Source organism: Euleptes europaea, chromosome 10, assembly GCF_029931775.1.
Source record: "Euleptes europaea isolate rEulEur1 chromosome 10, rEulEur1.hap1, whole genome shotgun sequence".
NCBI lineage: Eukaryota > Metazoa > Chordata > Lepidosauria > Squamata > Sphaerodactylidae > Euleptes > Euleptes europaea.
In genome coordinates this window covers 50,891,304-50,900,353 of record NC_079321.1, presented here as the reverse complement: position 1 = coordinate 50,900,353, position 9,050 = coordinate 50,891,304, and positions in this window count along the sequence as shown.

Here is a 9,050-nt window from a genome sequence, read left to right as displayed (position 1 = left end):
GTATTGTATTGCCTCACATGTACTCATAGTTGTTTTCATAAGTTTCCTTTATTAGATTGTATGTAATTTTTTCACTTTTGTCACTAAATTCACTGGCTTATAGAATAAGAGTTTGTATGTCATTTATAGAGCCCTTACTATACTTTCTCTCAACCTCCAGGTACTAGCTGGAGATCTCTGGCTATTACAACTGATCTCCAGCCAATAGAAATCAGTTCTCTTGGAGAAAGTGGCCACTTTGGCAATTGGACTCTATGGCATCGAAGCCCCTCCTCTCCCCAATCTCCACCCTCCTCAGACTCCACCCCAAAAACCTCTTGCCCATGGTGAAGAGGGACCTGGCAGCCCTATGAAGAGATAAGCCAAACAGAAGGTGGTCTTTTCAGTACGGATTGCTTTTGCATAAAAATCAGCATGCAAAGATCCAGCTGTAAAGATGGTATTCTCCTGCATATGCATGGATTTTTGGATCACAAGAGTAATTTTATTTTCTGTAGAAAAAGCACCTTTCATTCTTCTGTTTACATTGCCAGAACACTGAACTAAACAGGAAATCTTTACAGACAGGATCGCTTCCTTGTATGTTTTCATTCATCATTTTTATGCATTGTTTTAATGTTCACACTAAAGCAGCATAGCGGAAGCTGATTTCATAGTGAAATGAGAGCGCACTGAGCGATAACCTCTAAAATTAATATTGGTTGAAGCATTCCTAAACTATAAATGTTTTCACAGAAAGCTAACAATACAATCAAACTGGCATGAAAGACAAGCGCAAGAGGGCTCTGACTCGCTGGTACAAACTATGAATAACTATTGCCATTGATAGGGGGACATAAGAAAAGCCCTGCTGGATCAGACCAGTGGTCCATCTCGTTCAGCATTCTGTTTCACACAGTAGCTAACTAGTGTCCTTGAAGGGCCAACAAATAGAGCAGAGAGGCCAAGGCTTTCTCCTGCTGTTGCCTCCTAGCAGTACTGGGTTTCAGATGTTTACAGTCTCTGAATGTGGAGCTGCCTTTTACTCACCCTGGCTAGTAGCCACTGATGGATCCCTCTTCCATGATCTGTCTAACCTTTTCAAGCCATCTATCCTTGTGGCCATCACTATTCCCACTGGCAGTGAATTCCACATTTTAATGACTCATTGTTAGGTTGGCCAGGTCTCTCTTCGCCACTGGTGGGAGATTTTTGGGGTGGAACCTGAGTAGGGTGGAGTTTGGGGAGGTGAGGGACTTCAGTGTACTTGATGCTGGGACCTCAAGACAGAACAGGGATGCTGTTGGTGTACTGCCCGCCCTGCTGGCCAACTGTCTCCCTGCCTAGAGGACTGTTGTCCTTGGGGACTTCTTTTTTTAATTCATTGGGTTGTTGTGAGAATAAAATGGAAGGAAAGGGAATTATATAAGCTGCTTTAGGTCCCCATTGGGAGAAAGGCAGGGTACAAATGAATTAAATAAAAAATAAAGCCGAAAAATGGGGCGGGGGTAATGAAGGTTGGTGGGTGATAAGAAGGAAGTGTTTTTTTAGTTCAGTAAAGACATTATAAATGACTGTAATGATACTCTGATTTGTAAGAGGCTCAGCTATGGCCATTTTTAAAATGATTTACATGTCCCAACTAAACTGGTATTCAGGAAATAACCAACGTGCTGCCAGGGGTCTTAAGCAAAGGCAGAACAATCAACCTGAGCACACTTATTACATTTCACTGCTTGTTTCATTCAGTTGTGAAGAAATTGCTGAATTAAATGGGAAGTGGCTTCAAATCTACTTGTGAAGAGTGATTACAAATCAAGAATCTATCAATAGGTTAGCAGCAAGCTGCCTTCGGCATCACATATAGACCAGTAGCAATTATCCCTGGGGATAATGCCATAAAAATATAATGTGTGCATGAATCCCCAGGGGATTCAAAAGTCTGAATAAACGAGAGAACTAATTACAAGCTGCTAAACAAAAGAATCAGAATTTCAATTGTAAATCTGGCACCACAATATTAAATACTGATTTAATAAGCTACTCATATTTAGTTGTTTCATGTATGGAATTAGTTGCAACATATAAAACTTTTGTTTGAGCCTTTACACGTAGTTATGTCCCAAAAATACCTTATGTGGTATTTTTTAGCTTTTTGAACTTTTTTGGTATGCCTTTAAAGGAAACGATGAGGTTTTGCTATAGTTTGGAAGGACAGTGAAATGTAGATTTGCCCTGAAAGTAAGTTCATAACTGTTATAGTAGTATAAATGGGGTTTTCCTGCTTTTATTGTGGGTGTATTGACTGTAAGAACCCATTTTAGTATTTTTAATCTGTATACAAAATTCATAATAATAAAAATATATTAAATACTGGTTTAAATGATATTTGTTTTTATGTAATGGCAATCTAATTAGTTCCTTCATGAATGCAAACTTACTGCTGGCGAACACACTGTGGGGATTCTCCCAACACAACTCAGGGAATTAAGCATCTAAACTGTTTACAACAGGGGTGGGGAACGTCAGGCCCGGGGGCCGTTTAAGGCCCACAAAATCATTTGGTCTGGCCCTTCCTGGGTCCTGGCAGATATCTAACTCAGAAGGATCTAAGACTGGAGATCCGCCCCCTCCCACGGACAAGAATAGCCTCTATTCAAGGCGGATGTGAGTTTGTTTTGCTGAGAAAAGGAACTTCCCCCCCCCCTTGCAGAAGAGTTGTTAGCTATGGAGCTGCTAGGACTGCCCAAGAAACTGTGTTAACTCTTTCCCACATGGGCCACGGAGAAACGTATTCCCTCTGTACTACAAGAGGGCTGGGGGTGGAAGTGGCGACAAGGGAGGGGTTAAAGGGGGCAGGGCCAGAATGCGTGGGGGGGGGGCGTTCTTAAGCAGTGTGTCCTCATTTCATCCCTGCAGGTGGAGGTAGCAGGAGCCGGCTGTAGAATCCAGCCCCAACCATGTGGAGCAGGAGCAACTCCGGCATGCAGCTGAACGGCTACTCCCAGCTGGTGCAACAAACCATCCTGTGCAACCAGGTGGGTGATTGCACCACCGGTTGGATGCCTGCCTACTTGCCCACGCCGGGGAGGTCATCTGGGGCAGCTGCCTGCTTGGGGCTTGGTCAGCTAATTTTAAGTTGATAATTTTGTATGGCCTTATCCTGGTCTTATCAAGTTTAGTTTTGTCACTAGCTCCCCAGGCATTCAGGCAGAGGACTTCCACGTTACCTTTTAAAGTGGAAACGCCAGCAATTGAACCTGCAACATTCTGCATGCAGAGCAGAGACTGTGCCAGCAAACCAAGGCCCCTCCCCTCTTGGATCACAGTCAATTACTCAAATCAGGCAGTTCCTTGAGGGCACCAGAATTTGAGGGCATGTGCAGAATTGCACGACCATTGAGGTGATCAGGAAAGACCACTTATGAGAGACCTCTAGCAGCAGAGAGGAAGAAATTGTGTGCAACACTGTAATACTAGAGAACTGAGACTTGTGTTCAGTTCCAGTAATTTAACAAAGCACTGTAAACAAATAAACTCAGTCAGAAAAACAAACAAAAAAATTAAGTCACATTTATTAGCCTCTTTGCCAAGTTTACTTCGATGGATTAATGCAGCAATCTGTATATAATTGGCAACACTTAAGCATGCACTGTAGCAATTTGTTCAAAGCTGCAATCCAGTGTAACAAACTGTCCTGCTTCAATTAAGAATGTTAGCTACAACAACAATAAGCAAGCTCACTGAATATGCTTTGTATCATGACGACTCTCACAAATATTAGCTTCTTCTTCTGCAGGTCCAAATATCCTAATAAGTATTATTACTGAATCCGGCGTGCACATTTTCTCAGTTAAATTTATGTAAACTTAACCTTTAAAATCTTTTTATCGCACTACATAGGCACTAAACACCTGGCATTTTCAGACGGTTGATATACATTTTCATGCATCATTTCTAAAATAGTGCAAATGTAAAACTCTGTTTCAGTACTCCACCAATCAACCAACCACATATCTGTGAAAGGTAAGAAGGCCTGTGCTCCAGGAGTATGCAGACAGATATGCAAAACCAAAAAAAGGCGCCATTTAAACAAAGCTAAAATGCTGAAAAAAGCTGAATATTTCCATCTATTTCTGGCTTTACACCCCGCCTCATGGAGCTGTTCCCTTTAACCTTTAAAAGGAATGGTTCCATGTTGTGTTGTGTGTTAAGTGCCGTCCAGTCGCTTCCGACTCATGGCGACCCTATGAATGAAAGTCCTCCAAAATGTCCTATCTTTGACAGCCTTGCTCAGATCTTGCAAATTGAAGGCTGTGGCTTCCTTTATTGAGTCAATCCATCTCTTGTTGGGTCTTCCTCTTTTCCTGCTGCCCTCAACTTTTCCTAGCATGACTGTCTTTTCCAGTGACTCTTGTCGTCTCATGACGTGACCAAAATACGATAGCCTCAGTTTAGTCATTTTAGCTTCTAGGGTCAGTTCAGGCTTGATTTGATCTATAACCCACTGATTTGTTTTTTTGGCAGTCCACGGAATCCGTAACCCTCTCCTCCAACACATTTCAAAGGAATCTATTTTCTTCCTATCAGCTTTCTTCACTGTCCAGCTTTCACACCCATACATAGTTTTTCAAGGCAGAGGCACCAAATTTTTAGTGTAGCTGCTGGCGCCTCTTCTTACAAGAACCCACAAGTTTGGATCAGGGGGTCCAATTTTATGGGCACCCATTTTTCCTCCATTGAAAATAATGGGATGGATGGAGGCCCTCTTTGGGGGCCCATCAAATTGGACCCTCTGTCCCAATCTTTACCAAACTAAGGGGTTTTCTAAGGAGAATCACTTGGAAGCTATGCTGAAAATTTAATGAATCTACCATAAAAACAACCCCCCCAAGCCCTGGAAAGATTCCCTATAGGTTATAGTGGACCTGAAAATTTTTGGATAGGAGGGGGGAAAGCCCCATATCAGTATGGGAATTCAGCTTTTTAAAGATTTTCCAAAAATGTTTAGGTCCATTAAACCCAAATCTGAAAAATACCAAAATAGTAATAATGGTGCACACCCGTATTGCACTCACAGCCTATCTGGAAATCAGCCTGTGCAAGTTCCATAGAAACAAATTTAAGCAGCATGCAAGCCTAGCAATGCTCTCGTGCAACTTGTGGCAGGGCCCAGGTCCCTCTTCTCCATCAGTGGGAGATTTTTGGGGCAGAGCCTGAAGAGGGCAGGGTTTAGGGAGGGACTTCAATGCCATAGAGTCCAATTGCCAAAGTGGCCATTTTCTCCAGGGGAACTGATCTCTATTGGCTGGAGATCAGTTGTAATAGCAGGAGATCTCCAGCTAGTACCTGGAGGTTGGCAACCCTACTCTTTGGAGGCAAGGCTCCTGAATGGGAGGTGGCAGACAGGGCAGCCTTGGCTGAGCAGCCTTAGCACTGATGAGTGACACAGAGGCCGGCTCCGAAGACAGACCTATAGGCCAGGTGTGGCTGGGCACTCATAAAATTGGGAGCAGCTGGCTAGTGGTGTTGGGAGGCGAGGGCATGCCCTTAGGCTTGTGTGGAAGGTGTCACGAGACCAGAGAGGTGAGAAGGGCTAACTTTGGGGGAAGACCGACCTTCTGGGGCAGGCCATAAAAGTGGTAGTGTGCAGGATCTGGGGGGAGTGGCTGGGAGAGGAACAGATGGGCCAGCACATGGAGAAGAATGAGTGGGCCCCATGCAAAGAAGGCAGGAAAGTGAGGTTGAAGTCTTCCAGTGTGTGGTGCAACTACATTGTACTGACACGAGGCAACGTAGGACCATTTGTTGCCACACCTCTGTTTGAAGCATCTTTGTAATGACCGTGGAAGCCTGTCCTCTCCTGAGCCTACTGTGAACATCTTGTTCTGCAAGCTCCCCACACCACAGCAGCAGCCACACCTGGGACCACACAGCTCTTATTCATTTCAAAATGGCTTGTGCAAGAGATACCCCTAATGGGTTGTGCCTGGTTCAACCAATAATTAACCAGCCGGTTAAAATGATTTTACATTACTCTGGAGAATACACTTAGATGAACACAGATTCAGGACTGGAGTCCAATGCCATTATATTCAGCCAGGTTCTAGATTTTCAGGTAACCTGTCCCATAGAATTGGATGGACAGAGCTGGTGTGAATCACAACACAACTAGGGGGAATAAAAGAACAGGGCATTAATGTTTTGTATTTTGACCTTGAACACTGAGGCTGCAATTCTTTACACACTTACCTGTGAGTTAGCCCACTGAATGTACTAAGCATGACTGGCATTGGATTGTCCAGCATACAGGTATGAATTCTGAACATATTTGACAGTCTATTATCTACATAGGTAAATTCATTAGTGTTCAAACTTTAATAGCGGTGAAGTGTTCTACTGGATTAAATTTAGAGGGCTGGAACCAGACCTTATTTTCTGCTGGAAAAAGTACCTTCGGCAAGAGAACAGAACACACACACACCTGCCCAGTTAAGCCCCCTCATAGGGTTGCACGGGAGATACGCCACCTTTTTTTCCCTCCTAGATTTTAAAAAGGCACATTTGGCCAATATTGGCACCCACAACTAAAGAAACACAAACAGAAAGGGGAAGAAAAAACTGCAACCCAGAAACAATAGGTAACCAAAAAGGTTGACAAAAACGCCTAATAATAGACAGAATAACAATGGCTAGGGTTGCCAGGTGGGTGGAATTAGCGGGCAATTGCCCACCAATCCACCCAGCCGCTCCGGAGAAGTGGTCGCGTGCACACGTGGGGGCGTTTACGCGATGACAGAAATTCAGGTTTTACTTCCAGAAGCACCGCATTGCAGCGGCTGTTTTAACATTCAACCTCCTCCCCCCAAAAAACTGCCGCCATTGCGTAAGCGCGGTTGCTCCAGCCCACCCTCTGAAACCTCCTGCTGATCGGGAGAGGGGATCTGGCAACCCTAACAATGGGTTACATACAAAAAAACAGACAAAAGCTTTAATGCATTGTAAATCATAAAAAATATCCGTAAAACCAAACGTGTTTCAGACAACTGGCATTCCTCAATGGTATAAATTGTAAAAGTGCAATAATTCGAAATACAAAAAGAAAAAATATAATAATTCTGACCAAGCTGCTAAACCTAACGGACAAAGAAGAAATAGGGGGAAAGAATTACATTAATAATTTTTTTAAAAAAAAAATAATAATAAAATTTTAAAACAGCAATTTCCAAAAATGTTAACTTTATTACTTACACGCATAAAAAGTACGGGCCTTTTATTAGCTAGATAATTTCTCCTTCATTGCTGGAATAACATAGGACCATCCAGTATCATTTTGCAGATAGTTATCTGGTCTTGGATATTTGTATGTAATCACTGTTATTCTGTCTATTATTAGGTTTTTTGACAACCTTTTTGGTTACCCACAACCGAAGGGACATAAAGATCCTTTCAGATGTTTGAGTCTCCAGAGCACAGAATCTACACAGAAAAAGACAACAGGTCTGAGGAGGAAGGCAGAAATGACCCTCCCTTTAATTCTCACGGAGTGAACATAATTTGGGCTGCTCCCATATGCGTCACCTTGCCTTCAGTTTCAAAACAGAGGCCTCCGATTCTCAGCTGGCAGTTCACCTTCATCTGAAGCTTCAAATCTGAGAAAGAAATCCCCAATACACTACCACATTTCCTCCCCGCTTCCCCCCACCCCAAGCTGGCATATTCCATGCAGTAGCAAATGCACATCATAGAAAAGCTACCCTGACCACTGCTTTTGCTCAGTTTTCCAGGAGAAGGTTTGGAGCTGCCCCGTCCTTCATTAATCACCTTCTGCCTCCCAGAACCCTTTGTATGGATGAAAGGGGAAAACTGCCAACTTAAATTATGAACAAGGCACACTTCTGGAGCACATCAGTCAGCCGCTTTTTATTTTTAAACTAAGCTAGAGAAGAAGAATGAATAAATTAGTTCTGGTGGAGGACTGGATAGAGTTTTTGATTGGGGAAACGAAGTAACTGTAAAGCTGGAGCTACTGGGGGTGACTGAATCATTGGTGTTGCTACTGAAGACATTCCTACCGTTTATCCCAGAAAAGGGAGATAGTAGAAATCAAAATACTGAGCAACAAATGAATTGGTCAAAAAGCGGCACACAATAGAACCATGGCATACATATACTGCACACCTCCATTAAGTCAAGATGTTTTCAGCGGAGGAAGAAGGAGATTTAGATTTCGGCATGAAGTTGTGGATAGCGAGAAGAGCCAAGGTCAGGTAAGTGGACAGAACTGGAACAGTATTGATACTCTCCTAGCCTCTAATTTAATTGACATGGGCATGATTTACATATTCTCCGTGGCCCCAAGTTGTCTGCCATGTGCAGGGACGTGGAAAAAAAGCACTTTAAAGTGCTGCTTTTGAACAGCCTCTAGATTATTTGAACACTTGATTTGAAGAGTCTATAGCAGGGGTTCCCAATGTGGCGCCCGGGGGTGCCGTGGTGCCCCGCCAACACATTTTCTGGGGCCTTCCAAGTGTTTTAGGAAGCAGGTGGGGCCAGGTAGGGCTTTTGCCCAGCAAGGCTTCTGCTTGGCTGTGCAGAATTTTTTTAAATGTTGCTTTGGCAGCAGCTGCCACCACAGCACAAGGATCTATACTGTGATACTGACGTTAAGCTGTGGCAATCATTTTGTGCCTGGCTCCGCCTCCTGTGTCAGCCACTTTATGGCAGCCGTTTTATTGCTGCACCCGTCATACCGTATCAGAATTCCAAATGTGCCCATAGGCTCAAAAAGGTTGGGGTCTACTGTCTATAAAACAAAAGCTGGGGCCTGGCACAGAGCCTGATGCCCACCATGTGAGAATGTTGGTTAGGCGTCACTGCAAACAGTCCCACCTCTGAGTTTGCACTGGAGCCTTGCAGAGAGGGGCAGGATCATACGTCATGACCGCTGCAGTTCTCAGGAAAAAGGGGACTTGACCTCTCCTACAATCTCAATACTGATCCAACTGCAGCTTGGAGCATGTACCTTCTTATCCTTCTCTGATTTCAACAAACGTTCTCAGGTCTCAACC